Consider the following 10,334-nt stretch of genomic DNA (forward strand, 5'->3'; position numbering starts at 1 on the left):
ATCTGTGGTAAACTAGCACGTGTTTCTAATCTGCAATAAATTCCCAAACACTGAAAACTGTTAATCTTCAAAACAATATTTTTGAGCTTCCCCTAAAAGGTATTTAACTGTTCTTGACTTGTTCTTGATAGCACAGTGCATTCATGGTTAATGCCAGCTCCACTGTTGCTTCACTGCTATGCTACTCACAAACCACAGAGCATGAGACTGCCCCCTGCCTACTATAAAACACTTCATTCTCTCTGCTTCTCAGAAGCTCAGAGATAGCTCTACTCTCTAGGCATAGAACTTGTAGATCATTAAAAAATAAACAAACAGTGGATTCTTAGAACAGGAAGAGAATCTAGGGTTCTTCTTAGCCAACATTCTCATATTTCTTAAGAGAAAAAGGCAGCCCTAAGAAATGACTCAGCCAAGACCACAGAGTGAGTTAATGGCAGTGTCAGGAACTCCAACTCAGGGTCTAATTTTCTGAGCACACTGCACTCTCCCATGGTTCCTCATTTCTCAGTCCAGCTGATAACAGTGAAAAAACTGTTAACAACTGTTAAAACAGTAGCTCATCAATAGTTTCAACCTTGAACCTCCTCAGTGCTTCCTCCACTCCCTAACCACCCTGAACCTCTCCAAGCATCCACCCTCCTATTCGGTCTAGTGTCTAAAGGAGGAACATAAAGGTCTGCAAGCAGGGTCTCCACAATGCTATTCCAGGAACAAGGAACCTGGTGTCACTGGTCAGGCTGTGCCATATTCATGTTAAATATTTTGACCATTATCCCCTTATTCTTTCTAGCCTACCGACCCTCAAATTATGTAACAATCACTCATTTCAAATGTGAATTGAATTCTTGTGAATTAGACACATTAACATTGCCAAGTCTTATTTTATAATGTGGTCAGAATTCTACAACTTTCTGTGGTCTTGTTTTCTACGGGTTGTTAACTTGTTCCTCACTTTCAGAATTCACTGTGCTATAACAGAAAGGACTGGTTACACAAAGTATGAAATTTCTTTTCTTTATAAGCAATAATAAAATATTGTCCTTCTTTGCAAACATGAATGGCTGTCTCAATTGAATTCTTACACAATAAAACATACACATCTGGGAAAATACAACTGAAGAAGAGATCAAGAAGGGATGTGGTTATTGATTAAACCCAAATATCAGAATCTGATAAGGTTCAGCTATCTTCTGCAATGGTGAAACACTGTGATTACAAATAAAGATAACGTTCTTTAACGTGAGGCTGTTAAGGGACAGAGTATTCTGACTTAAGGAAGCACACTAGGATAAAAGAGATTTGAGAATAATACAGCTTTTATAGAGAACAGAGAACAGAGATTTTTCCCCCACAGCAATATGACCATAGAGTTACATTGTCGTTGCTTTGCTCAATGGATTTTTGTAAAACCATTGCTTCTCTAAAAGCCAACAAAATATGGAAAGCAATGAAGAAACAAGGTTAAATTTCACTTGCTAATGAAATTTTCCCACTACATAAGCTGATAGGCCTACAAAATTAATTATCAATGCTGGATAATCAAAGTTAATAGAGCGAAAGTTACTTCAGTTTTTTCCAAGACAGTAAGAAAACATATTCAGGCAGAAAAACTTTACAAATAGGAAACACCCTGGGAGGGCACATCAGCATTTCTTTCAAGGATCAATGCATAGGTGGAGACCATTTCAAGCACAGCATGTATCACCCAATGCCTATGAGCTTCTCTGTTTACAATATACAAGAAAAGAACAATCTGTATACTTGTAAAACAGTTTAACTACAGGAGTTTCACTCATCAAATACTAACTTCTCCTACACTGTACAAACTGATGTAAAATGTAAATATTTTGTTTAATTGCTGGGTATCCTCTGAAGAAGAGATCTGACTAAAGACACTGAGGCACACAGCTTTGTTTAAGCTGTATAAAAAGGTAAAGTTAAATAGAGGGGTGAATGGTACCCTGGTGATCATAACCAACATGAGACCAAATTTATATTACTGGGTTCCTCAAGCATAGGTCTAGTCAGCATCTCACATGACAAGAAAGGAGCCCAGAATATGCGAAGAGGATGAGGAGTAGAGGTAGGTGTAGGTGTAGGAGCTGCATCATTATTTGGATAAAAGTGCCACCTTCTGGCCTACCACCTTCATATACCATACAGTCCTGCTTTTATACAGGACCTTTTTTTTTTTTTTTTTTTTTTAAACATGTGAATCTGTAGTTCTCAACTAGGGGCAACTGCCTATATTCTCTTTCCCATTTGGCAATGTCTGGAAACATGATTGGTTGTCAGGTGGAGGGGAGGTGACTACTATCTGCATCTGGTGGGCAGAGGCCAAGAATACTGCTAAATATACTCCCCCAAGAAAGAAATATCCAAGGTCAACAGTGTCAAGGTTGCAAACCTTTGCACTGACACCTTTCTAGGTAGCCTCAGTAAATCATCACCAAATTTACTTTTTATATTTTTTTTTATTTTTTTTATTTTTTGACAGGCAGAGTGGACAGTGAGAGAGACAGAGAGAAAGGTCTTCCTTTGCCCTTTATTCACCCTCCAATGGCCGCTGCGGCTGGCGCGCCACGCTGATCCGATGGCAGGAGCCAGGTGCTTCTCCTGGTCTCTCATGTGGGTGCAGGGGTGGAAGATTAGCCTAGTGAGCCGCGGTGCCGGCGTCCAAATTTACTTTTAAAAGCTGTTGAAGGCCAGCGCCGCGGCTCACTAGGCTAATCCTCCACCCTGCGGCGCCGGCACACCAGGTTCTAGTCCCGGTCGGGGCTCCGGATTCTGTCCCGGTTGCCCCTCTTCCAGGCCAGCTCTCTGCTGTGGCCCGGGAGTGCAGTGGAGGATGGCCCAAGTGCTTGGGCCCTGCACCCCATGGGAGACCAGGAGAAGCACCTGGCTCCTGGCTTCGGATCAGAGCGATGCACCGGCTGCAGCACGCTGGGCGTGGCGGCCATTGGAGGGTGAACCAACGGCAAAGGAAGACCTTTCTCTCTGTCTCTCTTTCTCACTGTCCACTCTGCCTGTCAAAAAAGAAAAAAAAAAGCTGTTGAAAACAGACTTGTCAGATAAAATACAGGATGCCCAGTTAACTTTGAATTTTAGAAAGACAACAGATAATATTTTACCACAGGCATATCACAACTGTACTATACAAGATTTACTTTTACTACCATAATGATTCCTTATCTAAGATTCAGATACAACTGGATGTCCTGTATTTCCATGAGTTAAATACGGAAACCTTACTTCAAAAGACTCTAAATTTTGAGAAGAGATCCAGGGAAATAATGACCTTTCAGCTCTCTCACAGCCTCCAAAGGAGGAAGAGTGCTTCAGTTCTTTGGTCAGAGGTTAGCACCAACACTAGGCCACATTTTACAATTCATTGTACTTCAAGACTTGTTGGGGGAGTCTAGGTTAAAGATCAGCTTTGCAAAGCATTTCCTTCCTGCCTCAGGTTCACACGTGGCCATCTCCTTGGACCAAGCTGGTCATGTCTCTTGCTCTATGCTTCAATCTCCCTCAGCAACTGAGGTGGACCCTTAGCCAAGGGCTACCTTTACTCAAGGAGTAGGAAGCATAAGTCCTCATGTAAGCCTTGTGGTTTAAATAATACTTTTTTTTTTTATTTTTTATAAATCTTTTTTTTTTTTTTTGACAGGCAGAGTGGACAGTGAGAGAGAGAGAGACAGAGAGAAAGGTCTTCCTTTGCCGTTGGTTCACCCTCCAATGGCCGCCGTGGCCGGCGTGCTGCGGCCGGCGCACCGCGCTGATCCGATGGCAGGAGCCAGGAGCCAGGTGCTTCTCCTGGTCTCCCATGGGGTGCAGGGCCCAAGCACCTGGGCCATCCTCCACTGCACTCCCTGGCCACAGCAGAGAGCTGGCCTGGAAGAGGGGCAACCGGGACAGAATCCGGAGCCCCGACCGGGACTAGAACCCGGTGTGCCGGCGCCGCTAGGCGGAGGATTAGCCTATTGAGCCGCGGCGCCGGCCTAAATAACACTTTTTTTTTTTTAAATTTGAGAGTTGCAGAGAGAGAGAGAGACAGAGAGAAAGGTCTTCCTTCCGTTGGTTGATTCCCCAAATGGCCGCCACGGCCAGCGTTGCACCGATTCGAAGCCAGGAGGCAGGTGCTTCCTCCTGGTCTCCCATGCAGGTGCAGGGGCCCAAGCACTTGGGCCATCCTTCACTGCACTCCTGGGCCACAGCAGAGAGCTGGACTGTAAGAGGAGCAACCAGGACTAGAACCCGGCGCCCATATGGGATGCCTGCGCCGCAGGCGGAGGAGGATTAACTGAGTAAGCTATGGCGCTGGCCCCTAAATCACACTTTTGGGATCATGCCTTGGAAGTATTTTTCCCCTAGCTAGCTATTTTCCTTTCCATATAGTGCTGTCTGTTGGTATCCCATCGTGAAAAGGGGTTAGTGAGAGGGTGGACAGTCATGAATTGTAATATCATCAACTAAAACCCACCATGAACTTTTAGAATACAATTAGGAGTAGATGAAAGGGCTTGAGGTGTTCCCTTCCCTGCATTATTCTTATGATCATTTATTTATGTTTTACAGATGAGATAAAACAATGCATGGAAAATATTAATGGTTTTATATACATCACCACATTCCCTAAACAAGTCTATGAAATAGGTGCTAATACTTCCATTGTTCTTGTCGAAACAGAGGCTATAAGAACTAAGTAACTGGCCTATAGTCGCACAGCAAATAAGTAATTATCACAAAATCTGAGCCCAGGTCTGTTAATTACAAAGCTCATGCTTTTAATCACTAAACCTGAAAGTTAAAATTAATGAAACATTATCAGACTAAGATAAAATTCAAGTATTCAGTTTTAAAGCAATCAGAAAAATATGCCTATATTCAAAGAAAAACACTCACTTATAGTAAATGTTTTAAAGTTGTTATCCTGTGGAATGATTAGAATTTGGAACATCTTCAAAATGCTTTTAAGACATGTATCCAATAAGTAATAAATGCAAAGTCAATGTATCGCAATTTAATCCTTATGTCAGTAGCTTTGCCTGATTCTTCTATGGTTACAAAGACTTACCTTTTAGCATTCCATTTTAGCAAAGCAACTTTGATCTCTGCTTCCAGAAAGCCCATTGTGCACACAGCACCCAGACCAGCCCCTCATTAGCATTCCACCAGAGGGTTCTAGGAGCATGAATGGTTTTTAATCAGTCAACAACACTACGGTCAACCAAATGCATTCCGATACTTAGACCTTTTATCTCAAAAGCTGTGCAGAATCCAAGGTCACAGCAACCTCTTTTATGGTTTATTGTTCCTCAAATGTACTTAGAGTGAATTTACAAAGCCACAACTTATTTTGTGGATACAGAGCTTTCGTTAGGTTCAGCACTCCCCAACATACTCTTTGTTTCCTCTTTCAGCACTTTCTGCCTATGATTTCTCATTTAATAATAGTAAGTTCCCGTAAATTTTTTAAATAAAATAAGAATATTGAACAAAATTCTCTCACTAGCTATGCTACTGATCATTGTCATTGAGGCTTTTCAGAGAGCTGAGTTAACATTTCATATCACTGCTGTGTAGCTTTACAATTCTGGGTGCAGGTGCTGGCAATCAGGAAGGAAAGCAAGAAGCCAGGAAGGTGCCAGGGTCACCACCCTGCCATCATTACAATCATATGATTGCCAAAGAGAGGATGGAAGTAACCCACATGGATCATAAAGTAAGTCTGTGGAATTGTGTCCTGGGAGGTGAGGTGGAAATAGGGTTCTAAATGTTGTAAAAAGGTCTCAACATATCCACATACAATGTTTAACTTCTTGCTCACTTTCTTGATGGCTTTCACTGTAATCAAGAAAATTCATGAATTTGCAATTTCAACCTATGAGATACGTTTTTACAGTAGTGTATTAGAAACTGTTTTGAGGGACTAGTGTTGTGGCATAGCGGGTAAAGCCGCCACCTGCAACACTGGCATCCCATATGAGCAGTGTCCCAGCTGCTCCACTTCTGATCCAGCTCCCTGCTAATGGCCTGGGAAAAACAATGGAAGATGTTCAAGTTCTTTGGCTACTGTCACCTGTGTGGGAGACCTGAAAGAAGCTCCTGGCTCCTGGCTTCGGCCATCTGGGAAGTGTATCAGCGGATGGAACATACATATCTTTTGCTCTCTCTCTCTGTCTCTCTCTGTATCTCTCTCTACCCCCCCATAGCTCTGACTTTGAAACAAATAAGTCTTTTTTTAAAAAAAGTAGTTCTTTAAAGAGAAAAAGGAAATGATTTTGAGAATACCCATGCAACACCAAAAATCATACAGCATCCTACCAGTGGTACCCACATATTTGGTGAAGTGAAACAGTAAGTTAAATCAAAGCAACAATGAGAATAATTAGATGACCAATGAGGAGGCAACTGCCCAACTTCAGGTAAGACCCAGTGAGGCCATGGTTAAGATGGTGGTTGTGAAATAAGTTTACAACTTACAGAGGAGCAAATGAAAAGTCACTGAGGAGTGGCCAGGGTTACGTGATTAAAGTGGCAAAGGAAGTATATGGGCCATGCAGCAATGTGTGGGACAAATTAAAGCAAGGGAACTGGAGGCTGAGAAAGGAGCAGTTGCAATAAGCCATGGGGTGATGAAAGCTTGAAATAGGATGGTGACAGGGAAAACAGGAGGGAAGAGATGGATGGGAAAAAAATTAGAAAAGGACCATTAGTCCTCTCTCAAACTCTTTTTATTTTAAGACTCAAATATTCCCTACTGTCTAACACATATATGAGTCATGAAGCCATTATTTTCATTAGGGAAGAAACTGGTTGGGGAGGGGTGAGTTCTATTCCAAGTAGAAAGTCAAGGTATATTTTTAGCTACATTAAGCCAGCCTTCTGCTGCTCTGCACACTGATGTAATTCCAACATAAAACATAATCTATAATATTCCAGGGGAACAAATCCAATTCTTGGTCATATAAATTTTCATATAAGTCCATCACAATTCATTCCCAAAACATCTCATTCTCTTTGAAAGCTGGAGCTGCAGCCAGTGATCAAAAAGAGTAGTTTAAAATTGCTCTGGAATTTCCAGAGATGCTAAATCTAACCTGCCTGCAGTGCAGGACCAATCCCCCAAACTTTAAATCAGAGGTAAAGCATTTTATGTTTTAAAAGATACATTCCTCAAAGTTTATCATGCTGTATTAAAGTCAAATGTGAGTTATTACTTACCAAATCTGGAGCTGATGTCTCTCCTTGATTACCCTAGGTAGGCGAGAATAAGTATCTTCCAACCAACATATTTTTTACCTTTTCATCTGCCTCTTGCTATTTACAATAGAGTGAAAAATAATAGCCAAGGAGTGACTTTGCTGGGCTGGACGAAGTGCAAATCCCATCTGACTATACTCTAAATTGTATTCCAGGCCCCTGGCAAGTTCTACCACATGGAGAATAAAGGAAGCTGACTTCTCTATAGCTGGATTGGTCCTGAAGGAATAATCAGTGAAAACTCATCTGCTTAACTTTCAGCACATTAGCATCAGCTTAGAACCTAGTGTATATACACTATGATTGGTCATACCTGGAATTTACATCTCTCTACCCTCATTGAGGCTCTCAGCATGAAAGAGACAGCTAAGCCAAGACCTTGCTGCCCTGTGAAACTCTAGAATATGCAGAAATTTTATAATTAATACCATTTTAGAGAAAAATCTCTGTGAATTCTTCTGGTTTTATCAGTTGCAATCACAACAATTTTTAGTAATTTAAGATTGCTCCTAGGAGCAAGGGAGTAAGGGAATGGAGGCCATCCTTCAGTTTAAAGCTGTTTTAGAGGGGCTATACTTATCTGCAGGTAGAGGGAGAATATTACCCAGGCAATCTGAATTAGGGAAGCGTGCTACAGGTTCACAGCTCCAAGCAGCCACTGTTCTGGTCTTGGAAGTATGTGGGCTATCAGGAGACTCCCATTTCAGAATGCCCTGTTATAATTCATAAAAAGGTTTTATGATAACCATGTAACAGACAGGAAGGTTGAGGTCTATAGGCACATATGGGTTCAAATCCTGCCACCACCAATTACTAGCTAAATGTTTTGGGTTAGTAACTTAAACTTCTCTGAGCCTCCCATTCCTCATTGACAAAATACAGTTAATAACATCTACCCTATTGTGAGCCCTTAGTGTAGGGCCAGTAAATACAGTATACTCACTAAATTTCAATTGTAATAATTATTAGTATCCTCACTGAGTTCATTTGTTTTCATAAAATATAAAGGTATCAATCTTTATTTCTATAATATCCCACATTCTCTTTTAACATTATTTATATATTTAAAAGGCAAAGTTAGACAAAGAAGGAAAGAGGGAGAAAGAAATCTTCCATCCACTGGCTCACTTTCCCAATGGTTCATATCCATAGGGCTAGGCCACAGATCGAAGCCTGGTCTCCCATGTGGTTGGCACACAGCCAAGTATGTGGGCCATCATCTGCTGCCTTCCTAAGAACATTAGCAGGAAGTTGGATTGGAAGCTGAGGAGCTGGGACTCAACCAGCCCTCAAATATGGGATGTGGACATCCCAAATGGTAGCTTAATCCTCTGAGCCACAGTGCATAATTACATTCCAAATCATTACAATGTAACATCCCATAATGATTTTTGAGATTCATTCCATATACAACCCTTTCATTATTCCTGGTTAATTCTCCAGAAAATGAGCACTTACTCATTTCCCATAGCTCTTTATTTTTTCCAAAGCCATATGTATCTCTCGAGAGACGAAGACACCACTTATTACAGCTGTAGGTGATTATTATAAGCACTTACTATGTGCCAAGCATTGCATGATCAGCCATTAATGCATTATCTCTTTGAATTGCCTCAACAAATTCTGAGAAAGGTGTTTTGATCCCCGTTTTATTGAGGAGTAAAAGTGAATCTTGGAGAGTTTAAATGACCTTCTAGAAACCAAAGTAACACAATGACAGAGTGGAGATTGCACAGAAGAGTTCCAAAGTCCACTCTTAACCACTCTCTGATAGCCAATACAGAGAGCTGTAAGATGATCATGGCTGATGGACAGGCTGACCAGTTCAGCACTTCAAGAATTTTTAAAGATAGGGCAGGGTGAGACAGGCAAAGATGATGAGTTTATGAAGTAGATTTTCCTTGGAGACTCTACTCTGTAATGCTTCTCCAAGAGAAAGATGGATGGCTGCACTCTTCCTTAATGTGGTAAGAGGGACTTCAATATAACCACTCAGCTGTTTTATGGGGGCAAAGTGGACTGCACTGACTCCCATACAAGACATCAGAACCCAGCTGCTTTGGCACCAGAGTGAAGGAGTGTTGCCTTTGCCCAGAAAAAGCACCACACTCCAGAGTAAGTACAGATGAGAAATTCTACATGTTTCTAATAGACTGCATGTGGGTGAGCCACCTGGGAGAGAGTTGGTCCAAGAACTGCCTTATGTTCTATCTCATAGGGCCACCTAAAGCGTCTATGAGACTTCAGCAAAAAGAAATTGGGTGTATAACACCAAGTCCTCAGGGAATAGGGTTCATTTTCACAGGTCAAAGGAATGCAGGTGGGAGACCATTCACCACGGTGAGGATTCTAAGGAACCCACAAAGGTACTGTAAATGAAATTGGTGCCTTCAATACACGCTAGCTCCAGAGAACATGATACCATGTTATAAGGGTATCAATCAAATTAAGAGCCTCCTGTCCTCCCTATCGTCCTCCCTGACTCCCCTACCACCCCCAGATCCACATTCAGCCTTGGTGGGATCAGAAACTGCAGTGCTAGTTCAGAAGGAAAAACAGTAGCTGGAAGAAGAGAAGAGTCCACAGACTCACACGGTGATCTCAGCTGGAACAGAAGTTCAAACTGAGAACTATGGTTATCATTACTCCAACGATGTTATGTATTGACACTGTGATTTTGTCTGTCTATAGCTGGAGAGACAACAGAAACATCATGGGGGCTACCTTAGTTTATATCTGAGGGCCACAGAAGGACTCTCTCTGATAAATAAATACAAAAGGGTGGTGAGAGACAAATACATAATTACTATTATGACACCCCATGAGTACAGCTTGTTCAAGATTACCAGTGATATTTGTGTTATCACTCTGCAATCTTCTTAGAGGCGCCTCTTTCAGTCAAGGAAAGTCCAAGAAGTTTGGTTTCTGGTCCGCGTCCTCACCAATATCCAACTTGCTATTGATGAAATTCATTTCAACTATTGCATTAGCCTTTCCAAAAAAAAAAAAAAAAGTCCCCATATTTAAAATGAGGACAAAATTGCTGGGTTTGATTTTTAATGGATACA

This window comes from Oryctolagus cuniculus, chromosome 10, assembly GCF_051225735.1.
Source record: "Oryctolagus cuniculus isolate XC-2025 breed Fujian yellow rabbit chromosome 10, ASM5122573v1, whole genome shotgun sequence".
NCBI lineage: Eukaryota > Metazoa > Chordata > Mammalia > Lagomorpha > Leporidae > Oryctolagus > Oryctolagus cuniculus.